Source organism: Dasypus novemcinctus, chromosome 16 (assembly GCF_030445035.2).
Source record: "Dasypus novemcinctus isolate mDasNov1 chromosome 16, mDasNov1.1.hap2, whole genome shotgun sequence".
NCBI lineage: Eukaryota > Metazoa > Chordata > Mammalia > Cingulata > Dasypodidae > Dasypus > Dasypus novemcinctus.
The window spans coordinates 73,688,410-73,695,685 of NC_080688.1; the positions used below are offsets into that span (position 1 = coordinate 73,688,410).

General features: G+C 52.9%; 1 long non-coding RNA gene across 1 annotated transcript; it reads right to left on the reverse strand.

The window, feature by feature from the left end:
• Positions 1-888: 888 nt before the first annotated feature.
• LOC139436626 (uncharacterized) lies at positions 889-2,740 on the reverse strand. The gene is made up of 2 exons (XR_011645907.1): positions 2,637-2,740; positions 889-1,014 (listed from the first exon to the last, which is right to left on the reverse strand). It is a non-coding gene; the product is annotated as an uncharacterized lncRNA (long non-coding RNA).
• Positions 2,741-7,276: the final 4,536 nt, after the last annotated feature.

The window sequence follows — 7,276 nt, forward strand, 5'->3', positions numbered from 1 at the left end:
TTATATCTTTTCTGTATAAAAGGGAACCCAAAATCCTATTCCGGGCTAGGTTTTTATTAGGACGAGAGTCCACCGAGCCCGGCCGGTCGAAATAAACCAACTTCCTTCTCGGTACTCTCGCGTCCTGGCCTTCGATACCGCGCACACCCGATTTCTCTACAACACCAGTAGAACTTAGACCTAGCCCATGTCTGGACTGGGAAGCTCAACAAAAATGGTCTTGGAAAGCTCTTTCAGTCCAAAGATGGGAGAGACTTGGATTGATCCTACATTATTTCTACAATTACACAACGATTAGCTTTCGTCCAGCAATAACTCAAGTCCAGGAGCTTTACGTTCATCATCTAATGCATGATAAATGGCATCATGAAGTGCTATTATCACCCATGGCTGACACATGAGAATCTCAAAGCCCAGAGAAGTGAAGGTTCTTGCTCAAGTCACACAGAAGAGTGGGGGGTGCTTGGATCTGCACAGGAAAAACAGTACACAGTCAAAGTTTACAACATTCAGCCACCTAAATCGTGCTTGTTTCTATGGTTCTCACTCACTATATAGAATTTATTTATCGCTAAAAGCAGACTGTTTTAATGTTAATGTAGTCAAAGTATCTTCCAGAGCCCCTTTACAAAGCCAAGGTTGGGTGATCAGACCCATACATTTCTAGCAGACTAATCTTATTTCATTAGAGTCTGGAAGCATCTGGTCAAACCTCAGAGGCCCATGAGGGAGAGGAGCTGTGATTAAGTTGGTGGTAGAATGAAACCCACTAAAACAGAATGTTCAATTATTGGAGTCTTGTGGTTTGGAAGAATCCTCCCTCCCCACCTCCCAGAAAGACAAATGGTTTTGAAATAATTCTTTTCCATCGTAGAAATAAAAAAGGAATTAAGATCCTAATTGCCTATCATAGATCTTGCACACAATTTCAAGATGATGATCAAATTCTTTTTTACTTTGGTAATGAAATCCATTCACAGTCAGGGATGGTCGGCTTCCTGATGTCATAGTGACCTGTCGGAAGGACACAGGACAATGCAATGCTTCGTACCCCGTATATTTAGCACATCCCCCAATTACAGTGTTTAAAGGAGCACACAATCAAGATCGGGCTTCGTGTTGGGCATGCTGTTTGTCTGTACCAATGTCTTCAGAACATTTGGCATTTGGCTACATAAGAAAAAAATCCAAACTCGGTTGTCTGCCAAATTGGGTAGTTTTGCTCCGACTCCATTTTGAGGAAAGAATTATATAGATGCTAGAGTTTCAAGGTCAACTTCTCATACCCCCTCCTCTTCCACATTCCTTTTAATTAGGTGGTTTGGTTTGTCCCTGGCCATAACCAAGGTAACCAGGGCTCAGGAGGCAGGACACTTCTTGGTCCCATCTCCAGTGACAGGATGACCACCCAGCAGAGGGTTACACTCAGAGGGGGCTCCAGTGAACAGGGGTACAGGATCTTCCTCCACAGAGATGCTGTGGCTGAGTGACAGCCAAGTGCCAGCAAGTGTCATCAAGAGATGGAGGAGGACCTGGCACTCTGGATAGATTTTTATTACCTTTGTGACTACTTCAAATTACAGGCATTAGTTTCAAGGCTTTGTTTAGCAATTGGTGCCACGGCAATTGGTTTTTGTTCATTGATTAACATGAATGCATATTACAGCTGGCTTCTCAGGATACATAATTTGTGTTGTGGGGTTGCTTTTGTTCCTGGGAGCTCTTCGGGAAATGTGGGAGAAAAAAAATATCACCGGGCATGTGGGCTCCACCTCCCCTGGGGACTCACCAGTGGGGCTGGGGCAGCACCCAGATTCTCGCAGGCTGAGGCGGGTCCTCAGCTATCTCTCCATCCCAGCCCTGCTCCCACTTGGACCCCGTGCTCGGGTCAGGGTTTTGCAACCTCAGCACCACAGGCATTTGGCCCAGGTAATCCTTGGTTGTGGGGCTGCCCTCTCTGCAGCATCCCTGGGCTCCACTCACAGGTGCCAGGAACCCCCCTTCCCCAATTGTGACAATCAAATAAGTCTCCAAACACTGCCAGGTGTCCCCGGGGGGCCACAACTGCCTCTGGTTGAGAACCACTGGCTTGCGGCAAACAGAGACTCAAATAGACCTTGGGCGAAACCTGGGGTGGTACCTAGAACTTAGAGTCCCTAGAGACATGGTGGGTGGAGACCATGGGGACTGGAGAAGAGGGTGAGGTTGGGTCAGAGCCTCTGCTAGGACAAAACTTAACCACTCTCACCTATAAAAAATAAAATTACGTAGACCCTGCAGCGGCTCAACTTATCTGTTGTGTTTTTTTTCACCACAAACACAGAAAAGAGGTGCTCTCATTCTGCAGAGGGGGAAACTGAGGCAAAGAGAACTTAAATAATTTTCCCAAGGCCATCGGCGTGTCAGAGGTAAAACTGGGATTTGAGTCCAGGGCACCCTGGCACTTCTGCCTCATCAGTGGGTTGTTTAAGTGCATGGAAAAAGCTGTGGCCACTGCACACACGCACCCTCCAGGCCCTGCTAGCACCCTCGGGGAGCCTTTTATTGCATCTGCTGCAGCTGGACCCACGGCCAGGGGAGTCCCTGGCCAGCCCCTGCAAAACAATGCTCAGAAAAAGAACAAAGAATACAACGACCTGCCTAGAGGCACCGCTCAGGGACGTGCTGGTTCTCTCCGGGCAGAGTTCCGGGAACTTGGGGTCACAAGGCGGAATCCAGGAGTCCTCGGCCCGGCCCTCCCCCCCCCCCCCCCCCCCCCCCAGCCGGCCCAGCCGCCCTGTGGAAAAAGCAAGCGGCTTCAGCCCAAGATGCCAGGCCGGCTGCCTGCGTTCAACCTCCCCCACCGGGAGGCCTTGTTTACTAAACACAGCTGCCGGCAGCATCCGGGTCTCCTGGGAGGGCAGCAAGGTGGAAGGGCAGAGGTCAGGAAGCCGAGGGTCAGAGGGTGGAGAGCCCTGGGGAAGTCGGCAGATTAAACATCCTCCTTTTCGAATCGGGAGGTTTGGATAATTAATTGGTCTCCAAACAGGAAAGCTTTAAAAGCTTCTTCTGGGCCGTACCCACGATGGCCTCGCCCCTCACCCCCCCTGGCCGGGAACCCCTTCTGCGCAGCCCGGCGGGGCAGTTTGCCTGAGGGGGGCTCTGCCCCTCCGCCGCCTCCCGGGAAGGGCTTCGGAGCCCGCCTCGGGGAGGGGGAAGGGTCCTTCCCACGCCCCGGGCACGTCTGGGTGGGCTCGCCCCTGTCCTCAGAGCCGGCCACGGACGGACGAGAGCCTCTGGCCTCCGGGAGACGGGGGACTGGGCGACTGGGGGCGGGGGGCCCGCTGGGTGTATATTTCTCCCAGAGCGTCCCTGGAAGTCTTTTGAAATTGCTCTTTTCCCTCCCCTCCGCAGCCCCCGCCCTCAGGTTGAGCTGCGGGATCCCTGAACGCCACGCAGGGCTGTTCGCGCTCACCAGCGCCCCGGCCTGCTCACTGCTACGCTGTCTCTCCCCGGGGAGGGGTGGGAGACCCTTTAGCAGGATCTTTTCAGCCAGGGAAGGGAAATGAGCACGGGGTTGGGGGTGTGCAGAGGGCAGGAGGGCGGGCGGCCCAGCTGGCCCTTGCTGGGTTCCCATGTCCAGGAGCCTGGGCTTGGGAAAGCGGCAGCCTGGAGGGCTGGTCTCAGTCCTGGGGGGCCAGGCCCGGGCAGGACTCCTCCCAGGCCCGGCTCGGCTCCCGGAGAGTCAGGGTACCCGCTGGAAAGTGCAGCGCCCGAGGCACACGGGGGCCGCCCAGTGCCCCCCGGGGGAGCAGCCACCCCTGCCAGTGACTCTTACCAACCTGCGGCCAAAGGTGGGGCAGGGGGTGAGGGGAGGAGGGTGGGCCTTGGGAGGGCGAGTCCCAAATGACTGCCAAGGGCCCTAGAAGTGACGCTCTGAAGGGCTCTTAGACTTCCTTCTCTTCTTGCCTGGAAGAATCAATCAGGGAGCTGGGTTTCCTGCGAAGGTCCCTCTGCAAAGGGCACTTAAGGAACTACGTTTTCCAAAATTCTGCAAATCATTATTCTTGCCATCTCCCCTCCAAAATTATTCATCTATTGAGCTATTTAGTCACGTGTGTGTGCGTGGGCTCACCCACACTGCGGGCAGGTGTGAGGAAGGGGGCGGGGGGGGGGGGCAGGGTGTCCCAGCCCTGCCTGTCCCGTGCATGCACAGGGGCTCCTCCCGGCCATCTGCACAGAGGCCTCACTGTCCCCGATCTCTGGGGGGCTGCCTGAGCCCCTCTCACTCCACCCCAGCAGAGGAAGTCCCCGGGTGGTGCCAAGTGCTTGGCAGCTCCCTCTGGCTCAGCAGGAAGTTGGTGCTTGAGTGTGTGGGGGCAGGGCGGCAGGCGTGAGAACAGCAGGGATGGAGGGTTAATGAGACCGGAAGTTTCCCACCCTGCTGGGTCTGGGGGAGAGGGTGGTGTTTGAGGACGTGAGCTTGGCCTGTGGGTTTTGAGGTGGGCAGGGAGACTGAAGTCCTGGCCCTTTGGTGGGCTAGGTTCTTTCAGAGAGGGTGTGGGTTGGGTTCCTATGAACTGGTCAGGGCCTGAAGCTCCGGCATGCTCCAGAACTTTCCATCACACCCCCTCCGTACACTCCACACCCCACACCCAAGACAAGGCAGGCTAGGGCAGTGGCCGTCAGAGTCCCTGAAAGGCAAGGCAGGCCTGATTGATTTGCAGGCGCTGATCTGCTTAATGTCCCTTTCCCCAAGCGCCCATCTCAGCTGCAGAGGTGCTACATTACCTCGCAGGCCTGGCTGCTGGCCACTGACACCCCTCGCCCCAGAGGATGCTTGGGAGGTTATAGGTGCACCAAGCAAAATGAAAATCCATAGTTTTTAAACCTTTATGAATTGAGAATGTAAACCTGGAAAATGGATCTGGAGTTCCTAATGGACAGTGGGTCTGACCAGCCCATCCATCCTGCCGGCCCTGGCCGAGGGCATGCACGTGACAACAGAGTCCTCCCCCGCCCGTCCTTCCTGCCTGCCATACAGAGTCAGAAAACAGGCAAATACAGGTGGAAGGACCTGCTGCCAGGTGCCAGAGGCCCTGTCTAGGTCTGCCTACCTGAGGCCTCAGGAAGGTGCTGGGGGGAGGAGGTGGCAGAGGGCTTGGAGGAGAGAATTCTAGCCTCAAGGGCTGGCTCACCACAATCAGTGGGAGAAATAGAGAAGCCCCGCTCCCTATCCCAGGACACAGGCCGAGACCCAGACCCAGGGATGAAAACACCTGACTGATGGACAGGAAGACAATATCCCAGCAGGAACAGGGACATGCCAGGCTGTTGGTGGGGAGGGGAGTCCAACCTGGGTCCCACATGGTCTGGTCATCCTTACGTCACAAGTATGCACAGTCCTTGGGGCTTGCAAACCTGCACCCTGAAGTTAGCATGGACTTTCCCTCCAGATAATGGTCTGTGTCTTCCCTCACCACTAAGAATAGGGGAACAAGGGAACTAGGTCCGTCCTTTGAGGATAAAACCATGAAATCAACCCATGGTTGATCAGGGCAGAGACAAAGCGCCCTTGAAACTAGGTAGCACAAGACAGGCATTCATTCTCTACATTTTCTCCTGTGTTTTTTGCTTGTTTGTTTTTGTTTTTGTTTATGCAATACAAGTCTGGTGCATTTGTTAATCAGAAGATGTATCAGTCAGGATGAGTTAGGTCATGCTGCAGTAACAAACAGGAGGTGATTTATAGATGACAGGACAGTAACAAAGGTTCATTTCTCCCTTCTGCTGCATGTCCATTGTGGCTTGGCTGGGGGCTCTGCTCTACTTTTCTTCACTCTGTGCATGCTCGGTCTTCAATATTCCCTGTCGCAGGAAAAGGAGATGTTGTGAATCCGTGTTCTTAGATCTTTCAGCCAGAAGTGATGCCTACTATTTCCACTCCCATTTCATTGGCCAGAGGAAGTCTTAGGTTCACACTTAGCTTCCATGGACCAGGAAGTGCAATTCTGCCATGATCCCAGGGAGTGAAACAGAAATATTGGACGGAGAGCTCTGAAGACTCCCACAGGTGAGACTTTGGTAAGAGGTGGCTCGCCTGACCACCACCCTCACTTTTCCTGCCTCAAGACCTTGTCAGTCTCAGTTGCTGTTACTAGGCCAGATCTTCTGGAGAAATCCAGAGAAGCTTTCAGATTCTCTCTAGATCACAGCCCTGGTTCTTCACCTCACGCAGTTGCTCTGACAGTTCCTGAGTGCAGCCACGCACGTGGCAATCAAACTGCATCAGGACGGTTCCGTTGGCCGGAGGCCACCCAGCAGTCCGTCCCCCCCCCCCCCCCCCCCCCCGGGCCCCCATCCCTGGCCCCACTGCACGGAAAGGCGGGGGCAGCAGGCAAGGCGTTCTCTGGTGCCGAGGCCACAAAGCATTGATTCTGGTGGTATTGTCACAGAGCCGACCCCGATGCGGGGCTCAGGCCTCAGGGAAGGCAGCAAACGCCTTCTCAGCGCTACACTTGGCTTTCAGACTTTGCCTCTTTTCCTTTTTGTTAAAAAAGAAAAGGCCAAGGGCCACACAGAATGCTTTGGGATGTCAAGTTTTAATGAAAAAACTGAGAGAGAGAGCAGATAAATAAAGATGCACATGCAGTGTTATCAAGGCAAATGTGTCTCAGCAAATGCTTTTTCTAACTTGTTATTGATACAAGAAACCCCGTAGGGTCTGTCTGATGACCTTGAACCATTTTGAATTTCAAAATGCAGCCAAAAAGAAGTGCAATAGATGACATCAAACTACTGGAAATTTGTACAGGAGTAAACTTGGCACCCAAGAAATGGTTCAAAATTCTAAAATGGTACATTCCTCCTTCCTAACACAAGAAAATATTCACGGGGAATTTTGCTTTCTGATTGTATAAATATTCTCTTTGGCTCTTTCTCTCTCTCTTTTCTTTAGCTAGATGGTACAAAAAGTACTAATAGAGCCACAGGAGTGGCAAAGATGCTGGCAGAAGACAGGAAGCCTGCTCTCCTGGGGCCGTCAGCGAGAGTGTGGTGGCCTTGCAAACACCTTTATTTCAGACTTTTGGCTCCCAGGACAGTAGAGAATAAATCTCTGTGGCTTTAAGCCAGCCAGTTTGTGGTCCTTGGTTACAACAACCTTAGGAAATGAACACAGCCACCTTTCGTTTTCTTTGTCATTCCTGTTTATTGCGTTCCCTCTCCTGTCCCTATCCTCTTCCTCAGAGTACAGAGCAGAAAGTCACTAGAAACAGTAGTCGCATGTGAGTCAGTC